The sequence below is a fragment of the Chrysochloris asiatica genome, unplaced genomic scaffold, assembly GCF_000296735.1.
Source record: "Chrysochloris asiatica unplaced genomic scaffold, ChrAsi1.0 scaffold00465, whole genome shotgun sequence".
Taxonomy (NCBI): Eukaryota; Metazoa; Chordata; class Mammalia; order Afrosoricida; family Chrysochloridae; genus Chrysochloris; species Chrysochloris asiatica.
This window is the reverse complement of record NW_006408983.1, coordinates 377,664-398,269: the sequence shown is the minus strand read 5'-3', so window position 1 is coordinate 398,269 and position 20,606 is coordinate 377,664. Positions and strand designations below refer to the sequence as shown.

The following is a 20,606-nucleotide window of genomic DNA, read 5'->3' as shown; positions in this document are numbered from 1 at the left end:
ATAGAATTGCCATTCTATCAACACAAAGAATAATTAATATTCAAGTAATAAACTTGTTAAGTACCAAGTCAGTTCCAACTCAAGTGACCCTATATATAGTGTTTCTGAGGAGCAGGTAGTGAGCTGAAACCATTGACCTTGTGGTTCAACCCGACCTTGCAATCCAGCACATTGACCCACAACGTCACAAGAGCATAGTATTTTGAATAATAAGATAACAGGAACAAACTAATGCATGCTTTGTACAAGTAACAGTTTTAATGAAGGTACTCAAATTGCGGCAGTTAACAAGCACAATTCTACTCGCCTGACTACATAATCCTGGGCAAGTTAAAATTAGGTAAATTCTCTGAACCACTGTTTTTCTGACTGTAAAGTGAAAATGGTGTCTCTCCTAGCATCGGATCCAGATGATTAGCAGAGTACAGAGCATATGTGAAAAAGAGACATGGTGAAATTTAATGAAAAAAATTTGTATTTTAAGTAATTTCCAAGTTGCTTTGTATAGTGAGCATGTTTATTATGAAAGAAATCCCATGTTTCCATTTAATTTTTTAAATAAGGTAGAAAGTTGTCAACGAGGGTCCCCTTTTGCATAAGTGATGCAGATGACTAGAAACTGGTCATATTCGCCACCAAGATACTATCCTAAATAATGCTAATTTTTTAAGGTGGATTATTTTTTTCATGTGTTGAGCGTTTTATTTAAAAAAATAATGAAGAGGCTTGTAAAGTGTCAAATAGGAGAATTTATCCCCTGATCTATGGAGTCCTGGTGTGGCGTTGTGGGTTAATGCACCAGACTGTAAAGCTGTTTGAACTGCAAGGTTGGTGGTTCAAGCTCACCAGCTACTCCTTGGAAACCCTATATGAGTCAGAATTGACTCGACGGCACTTAAAACAACAGACAACCTCCCCTCATTTTAAGCACAATGGAAATCTATGTCTTTCCATGATCTAGACTATCTAAAAAAATAAAAGCCTTTCCCCCCCTATTTTTTCTTGTTGTTTGTTGTTGATTCAATACGTTTGTCTTAGAAAATCACTCTCTTGCAATTGTAAAAACACGCACATGAGCAAAGTGAAAGTCTTGCTGTAAAAATCGAATGTGGACTCCAGCAGGTTTTTCCTGCCTCTGCTAATCTCCAGCTCTATTCCTAACCTGAGGAGTACTCCAGCTAGGAAAATGTCCGAGAGCAAAGCTGTGTGCTCTCAGCCCCCTTACCTGCCAGGGTCTTGTCAAATATAGATAGTGTCCACAAAGGAGTTTCTTAGGCAGAGGGCTTGGTAGATTTTTTTTTTTTTTAATCTACAAAAAAATTAATGTTGAGTAAGCATCATTGAGAATCATTTAATGTTAGAAACTTGATTGTCCAGTATTTGTAACAATTAGATAATTTGTATCAATTTCTTTGTGGTGCTACTCTGAACTACTTTATTAAGAGTTTTGATGATGTCCTTCATATGAGACACCCTTCCTTTAGGATCTGTGGAGACATGAATTTCAAATTACTGGCCTGAAGGGCATGTTGTACTTCTTCCTTAACTCCATATAACAATGAGTAAATAGTCCACAGACTTCTCAAAAATCACTTTGCCCTAATGACCTTAGTCTCAAGGAGCCTTCTTGCATCTCTTTTGCATCTTTTAACTTGTAGTTTATTCGAAGTCTGTGTGCTAAGCGTGGAGACATCTAAAATGGGAACAAAGAACTTGGGAATCTCATACTATGACATATCTTATTAGCTTACTTTTCAGTTCCTAGTTGCAGTCTTTCTAAATGTACTAAACACTTCTAGAAGGTTTGGGTTTATATTATATTGAGTGTGAGTCAAATAATATGAGTCAAATTCCTCATACTGTGCCAACTCTGTGAATCTCTGGAAATATTTTCAAGTGAATCAAAATAACTTTTTCTTTTTAAATCAATGTTGTTTAAAAGTTTTTCTAAAAGGTCGAAAAGTTGTTAGCTCAGGATTTCACCACCATTTTTTTCATCTGTTAAGCACAGATGGGTGATGGGGGGGTTGGGGAGACTGTTATTTCTTCAGGCATTAACAGCTCTGCATAAAGAAACAAATGTCTTAAAGGTGCTAAACTATCATCCTGAGGCCCACATGTACCCGTAAAGTGGTTTCTTCCTCTAGCATCTCTTTCATATGGAGAGTTGTGATATCTATCTTGGGAGGTACGGGTGTATCTTAGATACATTCTTATTTTTCCTTGCTCCTTTCTACTCACTGGATTTCTTAGGAAACAAAAAAGAAAGATATTCATTGTGCATTTATTGAATCAACAGGAATGATGGTTATGTATGTATGTGAGAATTTTTAGAAATAAGTTTTTTTCACTCATAACTAAAGGCTTCCTCCCATATTTCTAGGTTTAGGTCCTGAGAATTCCTGCTCAGTTTCCTTTTGATCTTCTGGACAGATTTTCGAGATTCTCTCTCCTGGGATTAGGGTTCACTTGTAGTGATCGGGGCCACTATCTAATGTATTGAGAGAAATCATGGAAACAGTGTTGCAACTCCAAAGAAAAATGCAACTTCTTGACTTGCTGTGAGAATGGAATTTTGGTGTCCCTGCAGCATTCTGTTCTTTGCTCCCATGGTCATAGCAATGTTGTTGTGACTTGCTATCAAGTTAGTTCCAACTCACAGCGACCAGGTATAGGATTTCCAAGGCTGTAAATCGTTACTGGAGCAGAATGCCTTCTTTTTCTCTCATGTGTCAGTTGATGGTCTCAAACCCCCAGTTTGTGTTTAGCAGTTCATTGCTTATCCTGAAGACTCCCAGTGATTCCAAGCAAGAGCAAAAAGCAATACCTGACATTTGCCTCCTAGTAACACTATGAATAATAGAACAAATACCTCCGTTCCTGCACTAGCCTGACAACTGTTGTTACGCTGAGCCCATTGCTGCGCAGCGTCAGTGTGCCTTGTTGCTGACCCTCCACTTTACCAAGTATGATGTCCTTGTCCAGAGTCTGGTCCCTTCTGATAATGTGTTCAGAGTATGGGAGAGGAAATCCCTCCATCCCTGGCTTTTAAAGAACATTCTGGCTGCATCTCTTCCAACACAGATTTGTTTGTTCTTCTGGCAGTCCGTGGTACTTTTAGTATTCTTCTCCAACACCATAATTCAAATACATCAATTCTTCTACAGTCTTCCTCATTCATTTTTCATAGCTTCCTTATTTAGAGCTTCATATGAGGCTACTGAAAATACCATGATTTAGGTCACCTTAGTCCTCAACCTCACATCTTTGCTCTTGAACACTTTAAAGATGTTTTGTGAGGCAGATTTGCTTAATGCAATATGGCGTTTGATTTTTTGACTGCTGGTTCTGTGAGTTTTGATTATGGATCCAAGCAAAATGAAGTCTTTGACAACTTCAGTCTTTTCTCCATTGACCATAATGGTACTTATTGGTCCAGTGGTGAAGATTTTTGTATTCTTTACATCGAGATGCAATCCATATTGAAGGCTTTAATCTTTGGTCTTCATTGGTTACGTATTTTAAGTATCTTTGTTTCCAGTAAACAAGGCTGTATCATCTGCATATCTCAGGTTGTTAATGAGTCATCTTCTGATCCTGATGCCATGTTTACCTTCATAATCCAGCTGCTTGGGTTATTTGCTCAGCGTACAGATTTATAATATGCTAAAAGGATATAACCCTGTTACGCACTTTTCCCGATTTAAAAACCTTAAGTATTCCCTTGTTATGTTCTAACAACTTCTTGGTCTATGTACACATTCCTCACAAGCACAATTAAGTGTTCTGGAATAACCGTTCTTCGCAGTGTTATCCATAGTTTGTCCAGATTCACACAGTCAGAAGCCTTTGCATAGTCAATAAAACACAAGTATGTATCTTTCTGGTATTCTCGACTTTCATCCAAGATCTGTCTGATGTCAACAATGATAGGATATCCCTCATTCCATGTCCTCCTCTGGATCCAGCTTAAATTTTTGGCAGCTCCATATTGATATGCTGTTGTAAATATTTTTGAATTAGCTTCAGCACAATTTTACTTGCATGTGATCTGAATGATACTGTTTGATTAATTTCAGCATTCCATTGGGTCACTTTTCTTGGAACAGGTATAAATATAAATATCTTTCAATCAGTTGGCCAGGTAGCTGTCTTCCAAATTTCTTGGCACAGATAAGTGAGTGCCTCTAGTGCTGCATCAGTTTGTTGAAAGATTTCAATTCCTGGAGTCTTATTATTTTGACAATGTCTTCAGTGCAGTTTAGACTTCTTCCTTCAATTGCAATGGTTCTTGATCATATGCTACCTCTAGAAATGGTTGAATATTTCAAAATGGTTGAGGTAATTTCTTTTTGGTACAGTGACTTCATGTACTCCTTCCATCTTCTTTTGATGCTTCCTGCATTAGCCAGTATTTTGCCCATGGATCCCTTTAGATTATCAAGTAAAAAGTTGAGTTTTTACTTCAGTTCTTTCAGCTTGAGAAATGTTCTTCCCTTTTGGTTTTCTAACACTTCTTCTTTGCATATTTCATTATAATGCTTTTCTTTGTCTTCTCAAACTGCCCTTTGAAATTTTCTGTTCAGCTCTTTGACTTCTTTATTTCTTCCTTTCTCTTTAGCTTCTCTATGCTCAAGAGCAAGTTTCAGAGTCTCTTTCAACAACCATTTTTGTCTTTTCATTCTTGACATCATCCAAATACTCTGGTCTTTGGTCATTAGTGTCTAATACATCGAATCCGCTTGTCTGAATTCAGCTGGGATATATCCAGTGTCATATTTTTGCTTTTGTGGACTTGTTTTCATTTTATCTAACTTCAGCCTGAACAGCCATTGATGACGTTCCACATTCCATCCACAAACCCCTGGCCTTGTTTTAGCTGATATTGAACTTCTCCACTAACTTCCCACAGATGTAGTCAGTTCGATTCCTGTACATTCCATCTGTTGAGGTCCAGGTCGCCTTTTATGGCGCTGTAAAAGGGTATTTCCAATGAATAAATTGTTGCTCTTGCAAAATTCTATCATGGGATCTCCAGCATCATTTCTGTTATCAAAACCATATTTTCCAACTACTGATCCTTTCCCTTAGCTTCCAACTATTACATTCCAATCACCAGTAATTACCAATGTATCTTGATTGCATGTTTAATCAATTTCAGATGGAAGAAGTTGGTAGAATTCTTTAATTTAATCACGACTTGCTTTTAATGGTTGTTATGTAAATATGATTAACAGTGGTATTAACTGTTCATACCTGTAGAGCTGTGGATATTATCCTATCATAACCAGCCTTGTTCTTCAAGATCGATCTTGAAATGTTCTTTTTGACAGTGAATGTGACACCATTACTCTTCAATTTGATGTTCCTGGCATAGTAAACCATAGGATTACTGGATTCAGAATGGTCACCACCCGTCCATTTTAGCTCATTTTAATGCCTAGGACGAGACTGTTGTGCATAGGGTCGCTTTGAGTACAAATCGATCTTTATGTCTTTCATTTTGTTTTTGATTATTTCCAGTTTTCCTACATTCATACTTAGTTCATTTCACATCCCAGTTTATTCATGGACCTTGCCGTTGTTTCTCTTCCTTTTGAATGAAGCTTTGCTTCGCTCATGCTATTATGGTTCACTCTACTTTGAGGAGGCAGCTAGCTAGCTCTTCTCCAGTCATATTTTGAGTGCCATCCCACCTGAGAGGCTCATTTTCTGACATCTTTTCTAACAATGCCCTCCTGCTATTCATAAGGTTTGCAGTGGCTAACAATTCAGAAGACCTCTATGTTTCCTTTTTCCTAATCTATGTTATTCTGGAAGCTTAACTGAATCCTGTCCATCCTGCATGAACCTCCTGGTATTTTAAAATATCTGTTGCATAGCTTCCATCATCACAGTAACATGCAAGCCACCACATACGGTAAGACACACTGGCATATGAACAGTAGAGCCCTGGTAACGTAGTGGTTATGAATCGGGTTGTGAACCTCAGGGTCAGCAGTTCGAAACTACCAGTTGCTCCACGGGAGAAAGATGAGGATTTCTGCTCCCGTAAAGATTTACAGGGTCACTATGAGTTGGAACCGACTCCACGGCACATAACACCAACAACAACATCTTAAGCTAGGTACTGTATTAAGTTTACCACCCACTTGTCAGCTTGTTGTACTTTGATGACTTGTGTGTTACTATGATGCTGTAGTTTCACCCATCTTGGACAACTTTCAGTGGCGTTTCCAGACCTAAACAGACTAAGAAGAAAGACCTGGAGATCTGTTTCCAAAAATTAACCAATAAAAACTGTATGAACCATAGAATATTGTCCAAGACTCACTGACTTTGGATGGGTCATCAGGAGGGAATGATTGCAGGAGAAGAACATTCCATTTGGTGCAGCTTGAGGACTAAGGTGAGCCTGACACAAGCCATGGTATTTTCAATAGCCTCATATGCATTTGAGACTTGTACAGTGAATAAGGAAAACCATAGAAGAACTGATGCATTTGAGTTACAGTGTTGGAGAAGAATATTGAAAGTACCATGGACTACCAGAAGAACAAATCTGTGTTGGCAGATGTACTGCCAAAATGCTTCTTAGAAGCCGGATTGGTCAAAGTTTGTTTCTCGTTCTTCAGACATATTATCAGGAGGGACCAGTTCCTGGAGAAGGACATCAATATTTGGTAAATTGAAGCATCGGTGAAAGAGAAAAAGACCTCCAACAAAATGGATTGGCACAGTGATAGTAGCAGTGGACTCAAGGGTACCAGCGATTGTGAAGGTAGCGCAGGACTATTGTGCATAGGGTCACTTTGAGTTCAGATCGATTTAGTGGTACTTAACAACAACAACAAAGGAGACCCTCAATGAGATGGATTGGAACAATTACCACAACAGTGGACTCAAAGATAGCAATCATAAATACAGCATGGGAACAGGCAATGTTTTTTACTTTTATACCTGGGGTCACCTTGAGTCAGAGCCCTCAACCACAACTAACATCGGTCCCACTAAGGTGGACTGTAAGATCAGTTTGAACCACAAGGTCAGCAGTTCAAGCTCACCTGCCGCTCCTCGGAAAGTCTCTACAGGGTCGCTATGAGTTGGAACTGATTTGATGGCACTTAAGAAACAACAAGGTACTGTAGGATAAGCACTGGACTTCTGCCTAGAAGGTTGGCAGTTCAAACCCACCTGCTGCTCTTTGGAAACCCTGTACAGGTTCAGTATCATTCATAATCATCTCCACAACACTTAGCAGCAGCAGCAACAACAGGGCTTGTGATAGCTGTATAGGTACAATGATGCCCATTTTACAGGTAAGGAATCAGATGAACTTGACCAGACACAGGTATCTAAGCAGCACTGAGGATGTCATTTGATTCCAGAGTCTAAGCAAATAAGTTATCTGGGCTTCAGGTGTCACTTTTTAATGTGAAACTAGTAATAAAACCTAGTTCAAGCAATGTTGTTATGAAAATTAAGCAAAGCATCTACTGTTAAATAATTTTAAACAATGCCTGACATGTAGTAATCATTCAGCAAAAATTGAACCCTAATTATCATGATCATCATCATTATGATTTTTATTAGCATATTTTTTCTGGGAGAGGTGACTTCCTCATCCTCAGCTACTGTATAAGGTGATTTTCAACAGCTGCTCCACTTACTATTTAAATTTCTCTGCTTAATTCTAGAATGTGATCCCACGCCCTCTCTAGGTCTGATTACAGATACTGGTGTTTCCCCTCACTGATATCTTTTACAGAAAATGAATTATTAGCCACATTTGATATTAGTTTAACAAGCTCAGGAATATATACTTTTCAACACCTTAGTAAAAGAAAACCCTTTATGGAATTGCTAATTTTTTTCTAGCAGAATTTACCTTTCTAACATCGTGTAAGCTTCAAATTTATCTTGTAAAACGTTCAGGACAAAGCTGCTGAAGTTATCATCAGTACCCTTTCAAGCTCAGCAAACACCTATGCTGCAGACAAGCCTTACTGTGTTGGGAACCAGCCACTGTTGAATGACCTCTGAAAGAAATCCAGAATAAGCAACTTCTTGACCTGACTCCAGAAAAAGAAGGGGAAGAAAGAGAATTTGGGCTACTCAAAGTTTTGTTTTGATATGTCCCCTGAGTCTAATACAATACATTTTGTATTGCTTTGAAAAATAGTTTAGGCAGGTTTTTAAACCGCATTGAGTTCTCTTCGACTGCCAATTGTAGACCCTTCAGTACTGTGAATTTTCCTTTTACCATTAGCAAAGCTGTTTCAGCTTTTTGGCCTGAAAAGTTTGTCTAAAATCTTAGTTTAATGTGTTAATGTATCCCTATCAGAAGCATACTTTATTTTTAATGTTCCATTCTAGGAAGACGGCTGAAATACTGTCTGGCATACTGCTTATTCCAAGTAGCTCCCAGTGAAGAAAGGCAACATTGTTACATTTTAAAGAAATGGGTTCGTTTTTTAAAAAAAGTAAACATTACCAAAAAATGAAAATAATCTATGAACAAGTAATCTGTTCTTCTTACCCCTGATTTAAGACTGTGCCTGCCACAACCAAAGTATGTGGTTGAAAAGTCCCATCAAACCCATTGTTTGCTCTCCTAAGAACTAAATGTGCCCCTCCTTTTTAAAACAAAATTCACTGAGTCTGGTTTGTGTGCAGAAACCTAAGTGAAGTTGTTCACTAATCCGTAGCATTTCTGTTCTCAGAAATTCTTACTAACTACATCTCCCCCACCCATATTCAATGCCTGAATGTTCTTTATCTTCTTTTTGGCTAAACATCTATACTCTTCCAAGTGTTCTCTGAGACCTAGAATTACAGATAAATGCTTTCTAACCAGTCTGCCCCTTTGCCACTCTGCCCACAATTTGTTGACATTTCTGAGGACTGAGACATGCCTTATGACTTCTTTGTATCTCTGCCACCCATATCTTTTGATGAGTCAGCTTACCCATAAGAAATGATAGTTTATAGGAAACTGACTCTGTTCCAAGTGTGTCTGCATAAGATATTCCCTACTCCTGGAGGACTGGCATTGTTTGCCTCAGTTAGAGGTAGAGACTTTGAGTTCAGCTAGCTGGTCACTGCAGGATCCTGAATTTAATCCTACATTGCTATGAGTCCAAAGAGCTTTTGTATTTATTTGTTTGTTTTTTGGTTGTTTTAATAGCTTTACCTTGTTTTGTTGTTGTTGTTGTTAAGTGCCATCAAGTTGGTTCCAACTCATAGTGACTTTCTATAGGGTCTCCGAGGAGCAGCTGGTGGGTTTGAACTGTTGACCTTGTGGTTCAAAGTCCAGTGCTGATCCTACAGTGCCACACCAGGAGTCTTATGAAAGTCAGTAAAGAACCCTACACATTGTGTTTTATTAATTAAATGACTTTGTATATTAAAAAATTTCTTATAATGGTTACATAAGGGGGCTTCAAAAAGCTCATAGAAAAATTCCACTCTCTTTTCATTCCATTTTAAAGTTCCCCTGTGTGTGTGCAGTTGCGGAAATAATGTATATTTGGGTTCTGCATTGATATAAAGACAGCAGATAAATTATTTTTTCAGTATTCCTAAATTCATTAATTCAGATAGTTCTACAGAAACAGGAATGTGATTCTGATAATAGTTTCCTCAGAGACCCTGATTGTTACAAACTGTTGATGGGGTAATTTGCTGAATTTCAGAAAGCCGGTTGTATATTCTGAGCAGCCTCTTCCTGGCTGAATTGAAGGGAACAGCAAGAGCGGATGTCTGCCGACCCAGTTTCTCCCATATAATGCTTACTTCTGCATTTCAGTCACTGCTGCCACTAGAGAATATTTAATACTGAGCTCAAAATAAGTGTTTAGGAGGCTTTCAGTGGTGGTTTAAAATAATTACCATGAGAGCTTTGGTTGAAAAAAAAAAACACAAAAAACTCCTTATCCACAAAATTATTTAAATTATATAATTATATCCCCTACCTCACTCTTCCTTCCTTCCCCTGGATTTGTTGTCCTTTGCTCATGTCCCTGTCCCAGTGCTGAAGCAGACTTCAGCATAAAATCAACATTTCTCTGCCCCTCTCGCTAGTGTACCCACAATGAGATGAAATGCCTCATAAGGAGTTATTTGCCTGATGGAACCCATCATAATCCCAAATCCCAAACCTCTGCTGGGGAGACCAGAGCAATTTACTGAGTTCTACCACTTCCTCTTTTTACCTGCTTCCATTTTGTGACTTGTGACCTTTTTCAGATGGTATGGTCCTACTGGGAGATTGGACTATTTCCTCAATTACTGTGTTTTACATCTATCCCAGGCCTGGAAATCCCATATCTGTGTGTATCAGCAAAGCATGGAAGGGTTTTTTGGTGGGCTTTTTTTGTCTGTTTGCCTCTCCATTATCGTCAGCAATATTGATTAAATGCATTCGTTTGGCTGCCTTCCACTGTGCTGTTTTGGAGGATTTCTTTGACCATATGTTTTTAATGACTTAACCTTCTGTCTGCCTTTACCCTTTTAGAAAAATTACTTTATAGTTTGGGTTCTTTACAAATATGTTTTTCAAGGTTGCATTCTGTTATAACTAGAAATGTTTTAACAACTGAAAGTTTTTAATCAAAAGCTTCACCAAAGACAGCCTGTGATCTGGACTAGAATGAATCCTAAATAGACCAAAATTAAATAAAGGTAGTTTCTCTCTACTCTCCAGTACACAGTTATTATCTTACTACCAAATGTCCGCATATAACTATCACCACCAAACGTACTGTAGTTGACAGATCTATGAGTTGTATAGAAGTAGATGGAATGTCCAATGTCTCACTGAATCAATAACATTTGTAATATTCAGCGGTTATCCATGTTGCTGTTATGGGAACCACAACCCACTTTTTAAGAAATGCTAATGTTGTGGCTCAGCACTGGACTGTGAACCAAGAGGTCGGTAGTTCAAACCTACCACCTGCTCCTGAGGTAAGAATTTGGAGAATGTAAAAGAACAGAAAGAGCAAAAGATTATTTGTCCATAAATATTTCTTAAATACCTCATGTCTTAAATGATGAGATCGGATTGTTGTTGTTGTTGTTAGGTGACATCGAGTCAGTACCTACCCATAGCGACCTTATGCACAGCAGAACGAAACACTGCCTGATCCTGGGCCAACCTCACTACTGTTGCCATACTTGAGTCCACTGATGCTGCCACTTGGCCAATCCATGTCGTTGGGGGTCTTCCTCTTTTTCTCTGACCCTACACCTTACCAAACATGATATCCTTTTCTAGCAACTGGTCCCTCCTGACAATATGTCCGAAGTATGAGAGACAAGTTTGGCCTCTAAGGAGCACTCTGGCTGCACTTCTTCCAAAACGGATCTATTGGTTCTTTTGGCAGCCCATGTTGTTGTTGTTATGTACCGTGGAGTCGGTTCCGACTCATAGCGATGGCAGCCCATGGCACTTTCAATATTCTCCTCCAACACCAAAGCTCAAAGACATCAATTCTTCTACAGTGTTTCTTATTCACTGTCCAGCTTTCACATGCATACGAGGTTATTGAAAACACCATGGCTTGGGTCAGGCGTACCTTAGTCCTTAATCTGACATCTTTGCTGTTCAACACTTTAAAAAGATCTTGTGCAGCAGATTTGCTTAATGCAGTATGTCGTTTGATCTCTTTACTGCTGCTTCTGTGAGTGTTGATAGTTGATCCAAGAAGAATGAAGTCCTTGACAACGTCAATCTTTTCTCCTTTGATAAGAACGTTGTTTATTGGTCCAGTGGTGAGAATTTTTGTTTTCTTATACTGAGATGTAATCCATACCAAAAGCTGTGCTCTTTGATCTTCCTCAGTAAATGTTTTAAGTCCTCTTCACTTTCAGCAAGCAAGGTTGTATCATCTGCATATCGCAGGTTGTTAATGAGTCTTCCTCCAAACCTGATGCCACATTTTTCTTCATAGAACCCAGCTTCTCGTATTATTTGCTCAGCATACAGGTTGAATAAATATGGTGAAAGAATACACCCTTGCTGCACACCTTTCTTAATTTTAAACCATTCAGTGTTCCCATGTTCTGTTCAAACAACTGCCTCTTTGTCCAGGGATTAAAAACCATGAAAACAGCCAGTGAAATATTCAGTAATGTAAAACATATATATGTTGTTGTTGTTGTTAAGTTCTGTCGAGTCAGCTCCGACCCTTGGCAATCCTGTATAGGGTTTCCAAGGAGCAGCTAGTGAGCTTGAACTTCTGACTTTGCAGTTCAAATTGCTTTGCAATCCAGCGCATTAACCCACAGTGCCACACCAGGACATATATATATGTGTGTGTAAATCAAAAAGCTTTGTTACTAAGGTTCTAGTTCATATGCTGCTGCTGTTATGTGTCGTAGAGTGAGTTCCAACTCATAGCGATCCTGTGTAGCATTTCTGAGGAGTGACTGGTGGGTTTGAACTGCCGACCTTGCAGTTAGCAGTTCAGTGCTTATCCTACAGTACCATACTAGGACTTCTCGTTTATATGTTGTTGTTGTTGTTGTTGTTGTTAAGTGCCATCAAGTCAGTTCCGACCCATAGCTCTATTAGGTTCCAAGGAGCGGCTGGTGAACTTGAACCACTAACCTTACAGTTCAAACCAATTGGCAGTCCAGCTCGTCAACCCACAGTGCCATACCAAGACTCACAGGTTTATTCCTAACAAAATAAGTCATCAGTGCATGGCTGAAGACAAGTTCTCTCAGTAATATACCTGTCTTCATCTTGTCAGGGTGCCTTCAAAGAAAAAGTAAATAAATAATAAGGTCCAGTCTAAGCAGTGTTTTCCAAGTGGATCTGATGGGCCAGATAAATTCCTGGTAGAGAGGTCAGCACAGAAGGTTTTGGTGATATTTTTGGAATTCCAAAGGTATCTTGGTAGATTTTCTTGAAGGACGCAGGATGATAATGAGCATTTATTAGGAAGAAGTTTGTTTGTTTGTTTTTAAGTTGAAAACTACCATGTTGCGAAAAAGGTCAGGAAAGTTGTGCTGAGGAGGTTTTTTTCCCCCATTATGACAGCACACCTGGTCATTCTTCAAGGATAGCAATGGCTTATCCTTGCTGTCTTATAAGAATTCTGTTGGGAACTCTTAGCCTGTGTACGCTACAGTCCTTGATCTTGCTCCTTTAGGAGTCTTTTTGTTCCCAAAACTTACAGAACATTGAAAAAGAAATGATTTGAGTCACTGAAGCACAGAATGCTTAGGGCAAGGGTTGTTGTTGTGTGCCATCAAGTCGGTTCTGACTCATAGTGACCCTTTGTATGAACCCTATATATATAAGGTTTCCGAGGAGTAGCTGTTGAGCTTGAACTGGCCACCTTGCTGTTCAATGTGACCTGCATCTAGCACATTAAACCTGGCACGCCCCTCTAGGACTCCAGGGGAATAAGAGTTCCAGAGATGCTTTCAGGAACATACAGACCTAGAGATTGGATATGTAAAGAAATGGCTTCACAGTTTGATATTTTTGTTTAATAAAGGTTTCTATGACTTTGCAGCTTATTTTTGACTCACCCTTGTGTGTGTGTGCGCGCACATGAGTGTGTGTATATATATATTCTTATTTGACTTATTAATTAATCTATAGTTGCTTTTAGAAGGTACTCCTTTAGAAAACTAAGGTGTTTTATTTTTCCAATTGGTCATTTATTTCTCTTCTTTGAAAAGCTGTCAGTACCAAAGAAGTTAAAGTGATAGTGTTATATCTGAAACATGTAAGCAAAAATTTCTCTAGAAATAATTTTTCATGAAGTAGCTATAAAGCCCTCATTGTCATGTAATGCTGTTTTAAGTAATTTTATTTATATATATAAGGAATCCTGGTGACACGGTGAGTTAAATGTTACAGTCCTAACCTCAAGGTCAATAGTTCAAACCCATCCTCCACTCCTTGGGTGAAAGATAATGCTGTCTGTTCCCATAAAGATTTATAGCTTCTGAAACCCAAAGAAACAGTTCTACTTTGTACTGTGAGATCACTATGCATTTGAATCAACTGGATGTGAGTAGGTTTTTCTTTTATTCATGCTATTTCATGTAGTTTTACTTATATACTTTTTACATATAAGGAATTTTATACTATTTAGGGGAGCTTAAAATCTAACATATACAAGGCTGCTTTAGAAAGTTCATGGAGAAAAATAGGATTGAAAGATAAGGGAATTTTTCCATTAACTTTTCAAAGTTCCCTTATATATTGATGTGTGATGACCCATATAGAAATCTAGATAATAGGAGAGCTCTGCTCATATGCTAAAATTGGAACGGTACAGAGAAGATCAGCATGACCCATGTGCAAGAATGACATGCCAATTCATGAAGCATTGCATATTTTTGTTGTTAAGTGCCGTCAAGTTGGTTCCAATCCATAGCGACCCTGTTAGGGTTTCCAAGGAGCAGCTGATGAGCTTGAACTGCTGACCTTGCAGTTCAGACGACTTTACAGTCTGGCACTTAACCCACAGCGCCATACACACACAAAAAAAAACAAAAAACAGGATATAGAAGCAAATACTGTTGAATGATGATGCACAGAGGAGAGATTGTAATCATTGCAATGAAATGATGAGTGTAAAACCGATATTCTCCCATGCAAATTATCAACTCAGTTCACAATAAAAACTTATTTAAAAAAAGAGAGAGAGAGGGCTCCAAAGCAGTTTATAATTTGACATAGTGGCATCATGCATCACTGGATTCAGAATTGATCAGGGTCAGGGAGCATCATGTGCCTTTTCACTGGCCAGCCCCAGCATTCTCACATCCCACTTGTTTTGAGCGCTTGCATGTAATACATTGACATAAGACGGCTCCTTACATCGGTAACATCTTACACATCAACTTACAGGTTCTCAAGTGATTTTACGGTAGCTCTGCTGCCAGCCAGTTACCTTGTCTCAGCAGCCTCTCCATCTTTGTTCAGTAAGATTCTTGCAAGATTTTTGTCATTTTGTGTTCAATTTGGCTCTTGCTATGCAAAGTAAGTGAAAACAGAAACTTATGATGTTGGTATTATCGCAGGAAGTGCTGACTTCATATACTTAAGTCCATTCTGACAAAGGTGGAAGTTGTGTGGTCTGTCAAAAGTGTTTCATTGATCATCTGGTTTCACTAGTGTCCACTTTTGAAGGAAAAGAACAGGTCAGAGAACAAGGAAATAACATTGTTAAATATTGTATCCGAAAATCAGCCTGTAATTCATAATTTTGACTTTTTTCCCCCCCTTATTTGAAGCTGAGTGTCCTTCATGATATAAGTTTTCTCATTTGACCGGCATACATTAACCAGGTTCCCAGGAATAATTGTTGTTAAGTGCTGTCGAGTCAATTCTGACCCATAGCAACCCTGTATTAGGGTTTCTGAGGAGAAATAAGTAAAAATGTTTGGGGACTTGTTTGTATTCAAACCCAAACAACAAAATGTGCTCCGACCTAAGTGCACAAAGAGACTTCAAAAGGTTTATGGGAAAATTCCACATTTTTTTTTTTGTTTTTTTTAATCTTAAATGAGTTTTTGTTTTTTTTTAATTCCATTATCCTTTCATTCCATTTTTCCACAAATTTTGTGAAACCCCCTCGAAAATAGGTTATTTCCTTGTAACATTTGCTGTTTAGGTTAGCCTTGCTGCTATTACCCTTTGGGATAGATATGAGTGATCACACATTATTCAGTTTCATTACAAATAAATAACTGCTGCCCAGGAGCTATTCCAAGGAGCAAGGTGTGAAAGTCCGTACTATTAGGGGTTGTGTGGGGGACTATTTATCCATAATCTTCACCACGTCTCTGCTCTGTGAACACTTGGTTAACCAGTCTTCTAGCTGAAGGCTTTTCTTTTCTCTTCCTTTCCTTAGGGATCTTTCCACATTCTCTACTAGGGTGTTCCTTGGACTTGTTCCGGACTAAGACTCTCTGTCCTGTAAACCTCTGGACAGAACAGAAAAAAAAAAAAAGAAAAAAAAAGACTAGGAGCTGAAAAGCGTTGTTTTTGTGCAGGTGCTTTCTGCAACATTCCTTTTGGTGCCATCAAAAACATAGTTCTTAGGTGGCCTAACATGGTCTTTGCACATCTGACCTCAGAGTCTTTAGAGTGTTCCAAGCATCATTTTGTCAAAATGAAAATGACAATTTGCTTGCTGTTACACTTTCCAAACAAATCAGAGCTTTGGATTTATTTCACTACAGAACTGTGTCCGATTTCATTGTCAGGAGCAACCTCTCTGTGATTTTATCAGGGTTTCCTCAGGAAAGGTCATGATGTAAAAACAATGAAAAAAATGATTACCATAATGCTACCATTTACTGATTTCTTAGAGATGGCTGCTTTCCTTTATTAGAGGGTATTCTAAGAATATGTTAGCTTTTTACCACACTGTTCCCTAAGAATTTACATGGAATGTCAGTAAGCCTTTTGGTCACAGCTATCTTTAGTGAGTTCTACTTGGCCCACTTATCTGCCAACCATGCAAGTTTTTTTTCTTTTTCTGAAGCTTGTATCTTATGGTGGTGGTTGTGTGCCGTGGAGTCGGTTCCAACTCATAGCGACCCTGTAAAGGGTTTCCAAGACTGTAAATCTTTACGGGAGCAGAACGCCTCATCTTTCTCCTGCGGAACAGCTGGTAGTTTCGAACTGCTGACCTTGTGGTTCACAGCCCAATTTGTAACCACTACGCTACCAGAGCTCCTTATGCATGAAATAAATATTACTTAATTCTCATGGGCCCTTTGTTACTGATCACTTAGGAGATAGCCTTGCTGTTCATTCTATTCTTTAGATAATTTCTATTATTTGTGAAGAAATAGATGTTGAATTGTAACTATGTCCTTGTTCCCCCTTTTCCTCTCTTACATGGATGTTAATGTGGATGTAAGATTAACATCTTCATTGTTCTAATTCAGGGTCTCCAAGATTATATCAGAGTTTACACCAGAAAAATTGTTCTTCAAATGGCTACATGAGAAAACCATTTTAACTTCCCACAAATTGTTTTGTCATCATTAATAACTTTTATTTTCAGTTACCAAGTTTTTCTTAGTTTCATTTCGTCTTCATCAATACTGCTTCGTGTTCATTGGCTCCTTATTACTGATCGCTTAGTAGCTAGCCTAGGTGTTCTTTCTGTTATATTCTTTCGTTGTTGTTAAGTGCTGTCAAGTCAGTTTCTACTCAGAATGGCTCTTTATAGGGTTTATGAGGAGTAGCTTCGGGGTTTGAACTGCATAGTGTCCCATGATTCGGGACCAACTCGAGGCACCTAACAACAACAGCTACTAACTGAAGGGTTGGAAGTTCAAGTCTACCTAGAGGTACTTCAGCAGGAAGCCCTGGTAAACCAGCTATTGAAAACCCTGTGAAGTACAGTTCCACTCTGACACGGCAGACGTTCCATTAGTTGGAATTGATTCAATGGCAAATGGTGGCATGTGGCAGTTAAAGGCAACTTTTGAGGTTAGGGGATGAAAATTAAGAGACTTCTTTCTGGGATAAAATTTTTCAGTAAAGTAGACAGAAATTTGCTGAAGTGTTGTGGCCAAATATGTTGGGATAGAAGAAAAGGTTTAGAGTAAGCCTAGGCAAAGTGGAATCCTCTAAGATCAGGTAGTGTTGTGGTTAGGAGTTGGGCTGTCAATCTCATGGTCAACAGTTCGAAACTACCAGCTGTTCCGTGGGAGAAAGATAAGGCTTTCTGCTCCTGTAAAGATTTACAGCCTCGGAAAGCCTACACAGGATCGCTGGGAGTCAGATGTGACTCCAAGGGACACCACCATCGCCAAGCGTATATATAAAAAAAGCAAGTGTCACTTGGATGACTAAGGTGCACCTGCCTCAAGCTGTGGTCTTTTGATGCATCTCCTTTGCATATGAAAGCTGGACCATGATATAAGGGAAATCAGATCTAGGAGAACTGATGCCTTTGAATTTTGACATTAACAAAAAGTAGTGAATATGCTGTGGACTGCCAGTGGATTGAACAAATCAGTCTTAGAAGAAATACAACCAGAATGCTCTTTAGAGTAGAGATGGCAAGACTTTGAATCACTCGCTTTGAGCATGTTATCAGGAAAGACAACTCTTTAGAAATAGGTATAAATTTTAGGAAAGTAGATGGTCAGCAGAAATGAGGGTCACACCCTAAAAGATGAATTGAGGTGGTAGCTACAAGAATAGGCTTAAACAGACCAAAGATGGAGGACAGCACAGGACCAGGCAGTGTTTCATTCTGTTAGACATCACATCGTCATGAGTTACAGTGGTTCAATGGCAAGTAACCAATACTAGGAAGGCTTGACATAAGTTTGGTGTTGGTGGTTGTGTGTCATCGAATGGGTTCCTGCACATGGTGAGCGGGGTTTTGAGGCAGTAAATCTTTATGGGAACAGAAAGTCTCATCTGTCTCATGAAGCGGCTGGCAGATTCGTGCTGCTGACCTTGTGGTTAGCAGCCCAATACATAAACCATTACATTGCCAGAGTTTCTTGGATACACAAGTACAGGCTAGCAGTAATGAGCACCCATGTAAGAAGAGAGCTGTGATACAACCTTTCCTTCAGGTAATGTGTTTCTGTTATGTGTGTTTGTTTTTTCATTCTATATTGTAGAAACTAAGGACAACCAAGTGTTGGTTGTGGGCTAAATTGGAAATTGGCAAGTCATGAAAATAAAGTTAATCAGGGAGCTCAGGCCTTCTAATGAGCACTTGGCTGTGCCAAGGTACTGTGTGTATAGGGAAAGTAGAGTTGAATTGTTGAATGTCCACATGGGGTCCAGGTTGGGGGAGATGTGTGGCTTCCTGCCTTTACCTGGCTCCTATTGCATGCCTACTTCCCCAAGTTGCCTTGAATGTCCCTGGTTATAGCAGCAGGATGCTCATTTTCTTTCAGCCCACAAATAAAAACAAGTAGAACAAGGAGATACAGACTTCATTTATTTATCTTTTTATATTATATAGTCTTTAATCCCTTTTTTGATTCAACTTCTCATTTATATATTTTCATTTTCACAAGTCACTTAGTTTAAATGTTTCAACATTTTCCCCTTCAGTAGCCAGAAAGAAAACAAAGCAACAATTACTACAGTAATAAATTTATCTCGAGCTACAGGAGATAAGCTTCAGTGCAATATGGCCATAAAGTATGGCTCCCAGGCTTAGAGGAGATACAATAAACTTTCATAAATAAGGAATTTAAAAATACTCCTGGCAGTAAATAAGGATAAGATGTAACTTGCCACTGGCAGCAAGCTCACAGACAACAACAGAACTACTTGTAAAAGAAAACTACAAACTAAAATAAGACATTTTTTTTGCAGCTGCTGCTGCTGTTACCTTGCACCCTAGGTGGGTTGGCAAGAGAATGCACTGTGGGAAGGTTTGGCATCACCTTCTGAATTGTTATCTCTGTTACATCTCCTGACACCTTTTAATTTGCTGGAGATCTGTGATAATCACCAAGGAAATCCAGGGGTAGTGATGCATAAACTTAGAGGTGTTAGAGAAGGCCTTGGGAAGACAGGACTGGGCCCCACAGGTGGATTAATGCGAACATTTGCAGTTCTCAGGTCTTCTTGACTTTCAGTTTTGTGTTGTAGCTCATTTTTTTTTAAGAAATATGATGTTTCCCAACGTCTACCTTAGGTTTCATTTCAAGCTCACAACTCAGAAGTTACTTGGGCAACAGAGTAAAAAAATACATACTTAGTGAGCATTTCTGAGGTTTGAAAGACCGTAGCTTGAGGGACGGATTATTTGTTCTATGGAAAATTGAGGGCCAAGCAATAGAAGGCTTTCTCTCATGCGTGCATATTCTCTAAAACGGGAAAGTTTTGTCACCGGAATAAAACCAGAATTAAGTGATCGTTGCTCTTTCAGTAAGTACGTATTTCTTGAGCATCAATCATGGGCAATCGTTTGTTACTGAGAAACAGGTCAGAATAGACTTTCCCTTCAGGGAACTTTGCCAGCATAAGAGGACATTACAAGTGGTAGCAATGAAGTGAGCCAAGGAGAGTGTCCTAAGGCGGGGTGGGATGTAGAAGACAGGTAGACGCTCCACTGGTGGGAAAGATATTCTAGAGAGAGGGAAGTGGGAAGTAAAGGAATCACGATGGTGGAGTATGCAGAGGCAGAAAGATGGGGAAGGGAGAAATGGGAAGAAGAGTTGGGTTAGGGTTTGTAAGAAGCCTTAAATGGCATTATAAGGAATTCGGACTTTACCAGGTAGGCAGTAAGGAGCTATAGAAAGATGTTAGAACAAAAAGTGGCCTGTTTTTTTTAGTTTTAAGTTTGTTTTATGAAGAGAAATCTCTGCTGGCGGTAAAGACAAGATGAAAGACAGATGGCAAAGGCTCTAGGGAAACAACAGAGGAAGTGGGGTGAGCATTCCATTTCTAACTCACTGTGCCTGGTGCTGTCTAAAGTCTGATTTAAAAAAACAAAAACTGAATCATAAAGAGAAAAACAAGATAGCACAGAGCTTTTTTTTTGGAGTTTGGTGTCACTTCTTTTGTTGTTGTTGTTGTTAGGTGCCATCGAGTTGGTACCGCATAGCGACCTTTATGCACAACAGAACGAAACACT

At 39.0% G+C, this 20,606-nt stretch overlaps 1 protein-coding gene across 2 annotated transcripts in view; it reads left to right on the top strand.

The window, feature by feature from the left end:
- The window catches only part of ATP8A1 (ATPase, aminophospholipid transporter (APLT), class I, type 8A, member 1), a 290,919-nt gene that overhangs the window by 161,998 nt on the left and 108,315 nt on the right, over window positions 1-20,606 (top strand). The gene's annotated exons all lie outside the window — the stretch shown is intronic.